This window comes from Dermochelys coriacea, chromosome 3 (genome assembly GCF_009764565.3).
Source record: "Dermochelys coriacea isolate rDerCor1 chromosome 3, rDerCor1.pri.v4, whole genome shotgun sequence".
NCBI lineage: Eukaryota > Metazoa > Chordata > Testudines > Dermochelyidae > Dermochelys > Dermochelys coriacea.
Window position 1 is genome coordinate 109,582,896 of NC_050070.1, and position 12,843 is coordinate 109,595,738.

Sequence of the window (12,843 nt, forward strand, 5' to 3'; positions counted from 1 at the left end):
GGGATGTGGACAAACTGGAGAGAGTCCAGTGGAGGGCAACAAAAATGAGTAAGGGTCTGGGGCACATGATTTACAAGAAGAGGCTGAGGGAACTGGGGTTATTTAGTCAGCAGAAGCAAAGAGTGAGGGGGATTTGATAGCAGCCTTCAACTACCTGAAGGGGGGTTCCAAAGAGGATAGAGCTCGGCTGTTCTCAGTGGTGGCAGATGACAGAACAAGAAGTAATGGTCTCAAGTTGTAGTGGGGGAGGTCTAGGTTGGATATTAGGAAACACTATTTCACTAGGAGGGTGGTGAAGCACTGGAGTGGGTTACCTAGGGAGGTGGTGGAATCTCCATCCTTAGAGGTTTTTAAGGCCCAGCTTGACAAAGCCCTGGCTGGGATAATTTAATTGGTGTTGGTTCTGATTTGAGCAGGGGATTGGATGAGATGTCCTCCTGAGGTCTCTTCCAATCCTAATCTTCTATGATTCTACAATTAAGCCAAAGATAATACAAGATTAAAAAGGAATAAGAAAATACACAGGTAGCAACAAGCAGCCACAGCCATTTTCTCAGGAGAAATTAATGAACCAATCACACACAGTGCACATACTGTATAGGAAAAAACAGCGTTTCCTACGGATGTTTTGAGACAGAACAGAAAATACTACCTGTCATTGCAGACAGTAGTGCACAGGTATGCTGCACAGATACAGTCCTGCAGCCTATGGGCACATGAGGATTAGCAATATTTCAGAAACTACACAGTAGACCACTCTTGGGGGTTGGGGTTCTCATCATGTTGTTACAAAACAAGTAACAGGACAAGGGTGAAATATTCTAGACACAATATTCTAGGTCAAATTCATCCATCTAGCATATTCCTGTTCAGTTGACAGCTGGAATGAATTTGGTTCAATGTTACCATTATCAATCTCTGATTTTTACTTTGGTTACCTCTAAATCAAATCTCCAGTGCTTTTCCTAGGTAGATGTCAAGAAGAAAATCCTTGGGGCAGTTTACAGTTCAAAGGTTGCAGAGTTTTGTTTATATGGAAAAGGTATGGGCTTTACAAAAGGAAAACATGTCTCAAATCCAGTTATTGCTCCAGTGCCAATTCCTCTTACAGCACAAAATGTCACATCTGCTGTGTAAAATTTCTGTAACATCTGCTTCTTACTGGGAGGATATTTTCAGTTCATAAAGGAAAATTAATCAGCTGAAGAGAAACTTTCATCGTTTGGCAAAGAGTGAGGAAGGAGAAAATTATATAAACATTTTCCATTAAATTAAGGGTTCTTGGGGAAAAGTTAATTTTTGTGCCAACCCCTGCAAACACTTCACAATGGGTCACATGGTGCCATCTGTATTCTAGGTTGCACTTTTCATTTTCTTAAAAATTGATGGTATAATATGGCCTCAGTGTAAATTACAGTCTCTTTATAGTCCCATAGTCTATCTCTATATAACTATACTCTCTGAGTTAAATATATGGGGTCACATTCTCAGCTGAGAACCTGGAACATGCTGTCTGTGTTTAAATTCTGGGAGTTATGTGTGTTGCATTAGGTCCCAATTCTCCCACTGAAGTCTATGGGCAAGTGAAAAATCATATGACACTGTGTACCACCCAACTGTAATCTGTTCAGTGGTATGTGAGACGAAGCACAATACAAGTAAACAATTGTTGAATTTGCTTAGGTCTGCATCCTCAATGACTTATCCAGTCTCATTCCAGACAAGCATAAAGTGAAATGTGTGTGTGGCTTTACTGGAGACTAGGCTTTATATTATATTATGTGGAAAGAATCCATTCTGACCAAAGCAGAGTGGACTAAAGGGATAATAAGCTAAGGATACTTGCTTACTCTTATGGAAAGTTAATTTGCAGAAAAGCTCACAAAAGTTACACAATATCAGGAACAGTGTCTGCAATGCTATCATTCTGTTTGACAGGACAGGTGATCTATATACAATATTGGCCAGAGAAAATAGTTTCCATTTCCATATGCAAGAATAGCCAGCATAGGGTACATGGGACCCAAAAGAGGAAACAGACAATAACACAAATGAAAATTCCAATTAAGCTGAATCCATCAGTGGATAATGCACAGAAGCTGTTTCACTTTATGGAAACCTGGCGACAGAAATAGCCCAAGAATATGCTGTTAATGTTAACAGTGATGACCTCATAAAGCCCTCCATTTTTTGATACTGGGGTGTCATAGCCCCCACTGGTTAAAAAGGACAAAGCATCTGCTTCAGATCTTTATATGCCAACAAGAGGACAAGCAATCTCACCAGTCTCCCTTTCCCTCAATGCAAGAAGTATTTCAAGAAAGACAATGAGCACTACACCTTGTTCTACTCAGTGTTATTGAAGGTGAATTCTTTATGAAAGGCTTGTGTGACAAGACTGTATGCTTCACAGGGGAACTCTGAGAATTGGGAGTTTCTCAGTATTGTTCACATTAACTGTGTTTGCTGGAGAAAACTACATGAAAAGAGAAGAGTTGCCTGAAGGTGAAGAAAAATCCTGATTTGCTCAATAGTAATAATTATGCTTAGCAGTTCTATAACTCCTTTATTCTGAAGTTGTCTTTGTTAGGATTCTAACATCAACTGGAACAGATCAGCTGACAGATCTGTAACCAATGCTGCCTCAAGCAAAATCTTAATATATTAGTATTAATTAGCATGATTTATAAAGCCTTTCCCTGCTGCAGTACAATCTGAATATTAAAAGAAAATACATTTTTCTGTTCTATTTTTAATCATTTTTCCAAATGTTTCCATGCTTTTGGAAAGTATTTAAATAGCTTAAACGTTCTCATATCATCTGTATAAACGTTACTGTCATAGCAATCATCTGTGGTCCTGATCCAAAGCCTACTGAAGTCAATGGAGAGACTTCCATTGCCTTCAGTGATCTTTGCATCAGGCTGTGCAAGAGGTCAGACTGTGACATAAACACAGTTACTAAAAGCCAGACTATCAGCTCCAAACTCATGCTGTGACAAACTGGGAAATAGTTTTTCCTCTTCATCGATTCCAAGGCCAGAAGGGACCACTGTGATCACCTACTCTGACCTCCTGTAGTACACAGATCATAGAACTTCCCCAAAACTTCTAGAGTAGATCTTTTGGAAAAACATCCAATCTTAATTTAAAAATCATTAGCGGTGGAGAGTCCACCACTCCCTTGGTAAATTGTTCCCATGGTTAAATACTCTCTCCATTAAATATTTATGCTTTACGTCCAATCTGAATGTGTCTAGCTTCAACTTCCAGCCATTGGATTGTGTTATACCTTTCTCTGCTAGACTTAAGAGCCCAGTATCAAATATTTGTTTGATTTGCTTATAGACTAATCAAGTCACCTCTTAACCTTCCCAAGGCTAGGGCTGAGATCAAAAGACCCCAAGGTGTTAAAAACGGTGCCCTTGGCAGAGAAGGAAGGGGATGTGGTCAGCTCAGCTGGAAGCTGACAGATACAGTGTCAGCATACAGCCAAGCGGACCCTCAGATAAGGGACAGATGATTCAGGGAATTGATAATGGGATCAACAATTTTCATCTTCAGGTCACTGGGTTATATCCAATCCAGGATCACAGTTATCTCTCTCTCTCTCTCTCTCTCTCTCTCAATATATATAAATTAACTTTGGTGAGTTCTGTGAAGAGACCCCTTCAATCAATCCAATTCCTAGTGATGCACACATCACACCAATTACCATCCTGCTTGTCCCTATTGTTAGTAGTCTCAGACAAAAAGATGGAGATTAACTAACTACCTGCTGAATTCTAAAAGTGGTCCCTCTTGGTTAAGGTTAAAGGTATATTAGTAGGGAGATGTGGGGAAGTTTCCTCTTCCACTGTCCATGCTACACCTGTTTTGTAGATAAATGGAGTATTTGTTTCCAGTGTTGGCAGTTTGGCATCTTTCAGCCACAATAAATACACCTTTCAAGAAAAGTCCTTGCATTGCAGGATTTGATCATTAATTCTGTTCTCCTAGGTCTCCAGGATGCCAAGATTAACATTGGTCTTATAAAAAGTAATTTAACTATAAAGGCTGTGTGTTGGCATTCTGCCCTTCACAGAACAGGCATTCATTCTGTGTGCCAAATCCTCTCCTTCTCATGAAGGTGAGTTTATTAAAAATACATATAAGAATTCAGATATAAATATGCAGGACCAAATCTACACCTGGTATGAACTGGTGTAGCTCCATTGACTTTTTGACACTAGATGGGATCTGACTTTTATAATAAATAGCTGGTTTCTATAGGGGAGGAAGAGAATATAAATTGAATTATCACACTATGTTCTGTTTAAGTTGGCATAAGCAGCCACTGCTGAGTAACTGCTGTTTACATGTCTCACTTCTGGTACAATCTAAAGGAGACTCTGTGTAGGGAACTGAAACCAAGGGAATATGGAATAACATCATACGTTTTCAACCCAGAGGACCACTTAAAAAGGATTTGTTATTTATGTACATGGGAACAAAAACCAAATCTACCCAAAAGCAGAGGACTAAGATTTAGGGACAAATCTTGTCTCTGAAGCCATGGAGCATCCAAACTAGGGCATTTACTCTGCCAAAGGTGGTAGACATGCACCATCCCTGCATGTCACAAATTGCAGATAGCACACAGGAGATAGGTGGGGTGGGGTTGTGGAGGAGAGAGGGTGGGGCAAGATGATAACATTTTCCATTCCACTAGTATCTGGGAAGATGTTAAACAGCAGCTAAAGATAGACTTTTTTTAAATCAGCAGGTCCAGATAACTTACTTTCAAGAGTTTTAAATGAGCTGGCTGAGGAGCTCGCTGGACCATTAAATGTTGATTTTCCATATGTCTTGGAAGATGGGGGAAATCCAGAAGACTGAAAGAAAGCTAATGATGTGCCACTATTTAAAGAAGATGTGTGGGGATGGCCTGGGTATTATAGGCCTGTCAGTCTGAGATCAATCCCATCAAAGATAATGGAGTGTCTGAAACAGCACTATAAATAAAGACAGAGGAAAGTAAGGTAGTCAATGCCAATCAAAATGGGTTTATGGACAATAGATCCTGTTAAACTAACTTAATATCCTCTTTATGAGATTACGAGTTTGCTTGATAGAGGTAATAGTGTTGTTGTAATAGACTTCTGTAAGTCATTTGAGCAGGAATTTGAAGTTTGGCAAGGGGGTGGCCTTTGCCCAGTAAACATAAGAACCACATGATTTAGAGCAGGGATTTGAAGTCTGGCAAGGGAGTTCCCTTTGCCCAGTAAACATAAGAACATAAGAATGGTCATATTGGGTCAGACCAAAGGTCCATCTAGCCCAGTATCCTGTCTTCCAAGGTGCCCCAGAAGGAATGAACAGAACAGGTCATCCTCAAGTGATTCATCCCGTCACCCATTCCCAGCTTCTGGCAAACAGATACTAGGGACACCATCCCTGCCCATCCTGGCTAATAGCCATTAATGGACCTATCCTCCATGAATTTATCTAGTTCTTTTTTGAACGCTGTTATAGTCTTGGCCTTCACAACATCCTCTGGCATGTGCCTTTTGCTGTTCCTGTGAAAATCTGCTCAAATTTGGCCAGGTTATGCACCTTTGAAATGCAGCAGTTCACACATGTTCAGTATAGACTTACCAAAACAGCTAAAATCTCTAAAAATTCTGTCTTCACAGGACATGCTTGAAGCTCTCACAACTCCAAACTGTGCTGACCAGACTGTACATACCCCGTCCCCATAGAAAAACTGCACATGCTCTAGCACAGGGCTACTGGACTTTCCCTGAAATGGCTGCTCCAGGTCAAGGTAGAGGGGATAGACCTTCAACCAGGACCCAACACAAAGAGATTAAAGCACTTGGTTTGTTTGACTCCTTACAACACTTAGGGGTTCCCCCCACACCTCTTTACAGTCCAGTAAACCTTAAAAGGGTATCCCCACATAAAGCCCCTTTTCCCTGCTGGATGTAGACGGCGAACTGTCTGGAGTAGACACCATTCTGGTTCCTTCCCTGTTGATAATTTTTACAATGCAAAAGACCACTTCCTGGACTTCCAATACAAATGACTAGCTCCCTGAATTTGGCCACACCTGGTTTGAGATGTTTGCCTCTTTCCTTTGTCTGGAGAAAACCTGTTTACCACCTCCCCCTAACGTGCCTGGTTTGAACACATTTTAGTCACTTATTTCCAGCACAGCTGTAAAGTTCTTTGTGGGTTAACTGTACATAAATCAGGCAAGAATACTAATGATCAGTAAGTTATTAGTTTTCCAGTGATATAACACATGCCACCTTGGGTAAATATGACAGTGTGCCATCTGGCTTAGGGTCACAGAGGAATATCAAAGTAGACCAAGGTGAGGAACCTGCAGCAGAAATTGGAACCAGAGGCTGGGCAAGGAGACTAGGTCTGGGAGCTTGTGATGGGAGTAGGGAGGAAAATGGCGGGAAAAGCAGGAGAAACTGAGATAAGACAAGGAGCTGGGGGGGGAGTGGAGGAGACAGACTGACAGGGCAAGGAGACCAACATGAGGGTTAAAGGAAGCAGACCTCACAGCCAGTGTGTCTGGGGGGCAAACTGAGTGGACAAAGAGACTGGAACAAGGAGCTGGGAGAGAAGAGGACAGATTGGATGAGAAGTGAGGGGAGGAAGATTGGGACTGGGAACCAGTGGGGACAGGGAAGATATGGGGGGAACTGGTGGCCAAAAAAAAGAGACACAGATCAAGGAGCTGAGGAGGGAACTGGGACTGGCTGGACAAGGAGCCTGGGAGTAGGAGCAGAGGACACTGGAACTGTGATGAGGAGTCTGAAGGGTGAGATTAGGATTTACTGAACAAGGAGACTGGGAGTGGGATCAGAACCTGAGGAGTGGAGACTGGGACTGACTAGGTGACGCGGATCAGTCTGGGACAAGGATCCAGGGGTGGAGTGGAGACAGGAGTAGGACAGGAGCTGGTGGGAGGGGACAGAGCGTGTGAGTCAAGCTTTGAGAAAATGACCAAAAGAGTCTGTGCACATGACAGCATGCTCCTCTCCAGAGCCTGGAATGGAACCCAAGATCCCAGAGTTTGACCATTTCTCTGCTGTCAGCAAATAGCTGTGAAACCCACTGGCAAAGTTTTCAGTCCCTCTCTAGTGCTGATCCACATAGAGAATAACAACCTACTACAGCTCTCAGTTACTCCATTAGCTCAACTGGCAGAGACCTATCAATTAGCAAATTTAATCCATTTAATGTGTGCCAGGTTAATTTTAAAACTAGAATGATATAAAATTGAATGATATAAAATCCATAGCACAGATTAAATGGATTACACAATACATGGATTAAAAGCTGTCTAACTGACAGGTCTCCAAATAGAATTGTAAATAGGGAATCATCATTGAGCAGGTGTGTTTCCAGTGGGGTCCCTCAGGAAACAGTTCTTGGCCTTCGCTATTTCACATTTTTATCATTGACCTGGAAGAAAAAAAAGTCATCACTGATAAACTTTGCAGATAACATAAACATTGGGAGAGTCGTAAATAAAGAAGAGGACAGGTCACTGATATAGAGAGAGCAAGCAAACAATATGTGTCTTAATATGGCTTAATGTGAGTGTATAATCTAGGAACAAAGACTGCAGGCCATATTTACTGGATCTGGGACTCTAACTTGTGAAGCAGTGATCCTGAAAATGCTTTGGGGTGAGGGTGGAAAATCAGATAAGCATGAGCTCCCAGTGTGACTTGGTGGCAAAAAGAGCTAATGAGATACTGGGATGTATAAACAGCTGCCTGTGCAACCTTAATTCAATCCTCTTGTGTGTATGCATTATGATAGTCTTTAATTATATGATCATGCTATTTTTTCCATAGCATGCCTGCCTTATTCAATGCAAATTAATGGGCAGGGCTAACTTAACGAGCAGCAATTTTTCAATGTGCGGCCCCAGGCCTTATTTACTGCTCAGAATTCAAAGCTTACTCTGAAGAAAAAATGTTAATTTCTTCATGGGCTTCTATCGGGCACTCATTACTGTAATATCTGCGTGTTTCATAAACATTAAAGAATTTCTTTTCACAACATTACTTTTTGCTGAGTGGGTATTAGCCTCATTTTACTGATTTGGAACTGAGGCACAGAAAGATTAAGGTCAAAAGTATCCAGTTATTTTAGGTGCCTAATTTGAGATATTTAAGATCTGATTTTTCAGAGTAGTTAGCATTATATAGCACTTTATACATTCGAAGTACAGCTCTCATTGATTTCAATTACAGCTGTGAGAGCTCAGCATTTCTGCAAATCAGATCCTAGGATCTCAAATTGGGCACCCAGAAAGATCTGGTTAAAGTGACTTGCCCAGAATCACATAGGAACACTGAGACAGAAACCAGGATAGAATCCAGTTCTCCAGGTTGGCATTCAATAGCTTTAACCATGAAAATATCCTTTTTCTTCCTGTAATCCCTGGCCTCGTTCACTACACAACTTCCAACTTCTGCAACAAATGAGGTGGGGTCTTACAGACAATGGACTCTTCCACTACGCAGCCTTGATTCATCCCCAGAGCAGAGTGGAAAAAATGGTAGGGGATCATGTAATTAAAACTTCACTGTAATGCATAGGCACAAGGGATCTGAACCTTAATTTTGGCATTTCATAACTTTTGAGTGTTTGACTTTACAACTTTAATGCTGTTCTTTTAACATAGTATCCAAGTGCAGGCAAGGCCCCAAGCTGGCTTCTCCCAGCTGACCCCCAGGCCTGAACTGAACAGACTCACACTCTTCTTTCTCAGGGTTTCTCCCTGGGCCCCTCGCTAGAGCTCAAAACTACAAACAAAATTAAACCCAGCCAAAGTACCTTTCTCTCCCCTCCAGGCTTGAGCCTCTTGGGTGCCTCTTCAGCTCCCTGTTCACCTTCCAGCACACCAGCTCCAGGACTGCATCTCTGGAGCGTGGGCCCGTCACACACTCCTGTGGCTCGTCTTAATTTCCAGCTACAACCCAGCTTAGCAGCTCTCCTCCACATCCAGGCCCTCTCTAATTGGCTTCCTCCATTTTTAAGTCCTACACCCAGCAGAGAAATGGCAAACTAGGGCTTATTATACAGAGCGGGCCAGTCCTCAGCCTCTCGGCCTCTTAAAGGGCCACCCTGTCACAAGATTCTATTAGAATAAAATGTTGAATGAGAAATAAATAAATTACCTTAGATGTGAAAAGTCCTGCATTCCTTTGATAAGTTCAGCTCAGTAATTCCTGTCCTTATGTGATTACTGTTTCACCAAGTCAGGGTCAGCTGGACATAGGGAGTTAAATTCTATATCAGAAAAACGGTATTTATGTCAAAGCGAAAAAATGAATGAACATCTTAACTGAGTGTTACTGGCAATATTTAGGATTAAATCCTGATATCAGCTCCACTTGGTAGATTTTAGAGAGATGAGCTTAAAAGAGCTAACTACCACAAGCCGTGCCTTTCCATTTTGTGACAGGCCTATATTTTCACTCCTGGGCCCTCCCCCGCAAGGTAAACGGTTCCTCTCCATTTTGATGACACACTCTGCACAAAGCTGGCTAGAAATTCAGGGCTAGTGAGATGGTTCATTGGGTTACAAGTCAAACTCAACTGTGTTCTTTGGGATGCATTTACAGCTGCTGACAGGGAATGAGTGTACAAACCCCCAAGTCAGCAGAGGGTTTTCTATAAGTGTCTGAAACAGGAGAGACAGTGCTTTGGTGGGGCCTGACCTCACTTTCCACATGGGAGAGGAAAATCAATGAGCCCAGGGGACATGGGTCCCCCTCCATATTCAGATAGTTAAAGCAATAACGATTGCTATGTATATAAAGAATACTAACATGATATGTACTTTGTAAATTATGTATATATCCTCATGCTTCAGGGCATATGCCATCCATTGCTGGAGTTAGGAAGTTAGGAAGTTCCATAGTTGTCCATGACAGGGTTTTGCACTGAAAACATCTGATCCCGACCACTGTTAGAGGCAAAATACTGGACTCCAAGTGTTATCCAGTCTAAGAGCTTTTATGTCCCTATTAATTGTTAGTAATAGCATCTCATCTGTGCCTTACATGCCCTTCCCTTCACCATCATGCACACCCAGTTTTGAATCTGGTTTTATCTAATCTTTGCATACCTACTTATATTCAAACAGCATCCACTCCTAATACAGAACTTGAACATTTCTACTGTGACTGGTTAAAACATGCAACTGGCAAAAACCACTCTTGAAGAAAAAAAGATGGTGCACTTGTTAGGTTACATGAAGAGCATCTGATTTTCCCGTATATGACCCAGTATATTACTCGTCTATCCAGAACACCGACTTCTATTGACAGCCACTAGCTTTAAGCAGGGGGTTGGACTAGATGACCTCCTGAGGTCCCTTCCAACCCTGATATTCTATGATTCTATGACTCCAGGCAAATCAAAGAGAAGGGCTGAAGTTCTGGCTCCACTGAAGACTGGGGCAAAACTCCTATAGATTTCAATGGGGACAGGATGTCATCAAATAACAATAATTTTGATGGGGAATCTAGGGTGTAATCCTGAAAATTACCAACCGCTGACATTTCACTTGTTTTTGCACCCCACTGCACCAATGGGAGTTCCCCACGTGCAAAGTTTGCAGGATTGGACCCCCAATGTATAGCTTTAATTGTTGGGCTAGGCTACTACGCTTCGTCTTTTTTGAGAGTTGGGCACCAACAAAACCTCTGACATTTAGCATGTTTGCTGTCAGCAGTCTTGCACCTGTCAGCTGGTCTTCTGTGCTGCAGTCAGGGGATTCCCACACCTATTCGACATTGTTGCTGCAGGCTGGACAATCTGGTTATCATCATTAGATTTATGTTGTTTATTTTTGTTTCATATTTACGCAAGTAGGAAAAGACTGGAATGAGCAAAATGTGTAGTCTTAAGGTAAACTGTGTCTAAAGTAAATGCACCAGATGTATATTAATATCATGTGAAACCAACCTTACAATTCTAAACACACTCCTCTGCCTTGCACCTGGTGTTGTCATTTACACCTATATAAAGAGGGCATAAGTCTGTGTCTCATTCAAGTCCCTTCACACACTCTGGCAATGAGAAAGAGACAGAAAGCACATTCTCTCCTCCTGGGGCTTCCTGCAGTATAGGGACATCTCCCAGCTGGCACAGAGCCAGGAGGGAGGATTCCTGCAGCCTCTAATCTAGAAGGCCTGCCGGGGGTTATTCCAGATGCTGTGCTCCAGCAAAGTCTGGCTGATGGATGGTCTCTTGGGACCACTGGGAGCATAGTTTAGAACAGTGTGTGGATTGACTAGGAATTGAATGGCCTCGCTTGTATGTAATACAGACAACTACAGCTAAGCTGCTAGGCCAATCCAATGAATTACTCTATTTGATGGTTATCTTGGCTTGTCTAGTTAAAAGGTTGTATTGTTAAAAGAAGTCATTAAAATATATTATGGCTAACCAACAGTGTTAAATGATGTGAACTGACAGCCAACTTCAATATATTTTTAGTAGTAAACAAAACATAGCCTGTAGCGTAAACACAGACAATATAGCAGTATGGCAAAAGTAAACACATTCCTTATCCTGGGGGAACTCATAAGTGCAGTACTTTTCCAGATAAGGAGTATGGTTAAATATCTTGCCTATTGGCTTTCTCTGAGGTGCATAACAAAATTAACTACATTCAAAGCAAAAAAAGGAGATCAAATTAAGGTATTTCTAGTATTTCTAAGTAGAGATATTATTTTTTCCACCGGGTACTTCCGATCCGGAAAAAAATCTGTTAGCTATAAAGCTATGCATTTAGTGTGCAAAACACAGACATATCAGAGAGAAAGTGATATTAGTGTGGTAATATATTTGTTTTTATCAGCATGAATTTAGGAAGTCAAATACCTCACAAGATGCAGAGCACAAGCAGGGTATCCCAAATGACTGCCTATAAACCTTTATACCATACTGCTGCACTGTCACATACTCTCTCTATGCCACATACATTAAAGGACAACTAGTTGGGAATGTTTTAGATAGATTTTTAACCTTTTTCTTGGGATTATTGTTTTGTAACCCTGTACCAGTGTAACCAGGCGCCTTAGTTACTATGAGCCATTAAGGCTCTGAGATGAAAAAAGTGTAGTTAACAAATGGTAGAAACCTCTAAAATGATCTAAAATTGCTTTTTTTAGACATAAAAATGCCATGAATTTAAAGTCTGATGGTCCCAATTCGCAGTGCCAGACAAGCTGAGCTTGGTGCAGAAGCTGAGGGAAAGAAGGAGAAAGTGTCTTTATGCCATCTGTGCACCTCCCACGTTCTGAAGCCATCCAGGAACTAGGTGTAAGAAATACCTGCCCCAGGACCTGTTCTAACTTACGCTTTTCAGCAAACCCCTCCATACACCACTGCAGTAGCCCAGAACAGCCAAAGTACAATGCTCTAGTGACAGCGTATCCCTCTCCCTAGTATGCCTATGAGAAAGTACAAGGGGAGAGGGACAAAACTATTCCTTTGGTCCTACATTGCCTGAAGAACCCATACACACACCCAGAGACCCAGTTCCACCAGCTATCGTCCCTTTACATCCTCAGAGCCAGTGTAAAGGGAATACGGTGGAGCCCAAAATTGGGGCCTGATATCTTTGTGTCTTCGAGGGCTGGAAGTGAATGCCAGGGAGATGCAAAGGTGCTTCTGGGAGATCTTAGAGCAACCCAAGAGCTGCTTTAAGCTGTGCCAACTACAGCTGTCCCTTATGGATCACTGTGTCAGGGATCAGGAAGAACATCGTATTCCTCTCTCCTGTGCTTGCTTTACAACCATCTGCTGGGGCAA

General features: G+C 41.9%; 1 long non-coding RNA gene across 1 annotated transcript in view; it reads right to left on the minus strand.

The window, feature by feature from the left end:
- The window catches only part of LOC122459370, a 95,220-nt gene extending 85,975 nt beyond the window's left edge, over positions 1–9,245 (minus strand). The window contains exon 1 of the long non-coding RNA XR_006280011.1: positions 9,195–9,245. This is a non-coding gene — a long non-coding RNA (uncharacterized LOC122459370). The remainder of the gene's footprint in view (positions 1–9,194) is intronic.
- Between the last annotated feature and the right edge of the window lie 3,598 nt (positions 9,246–12,843).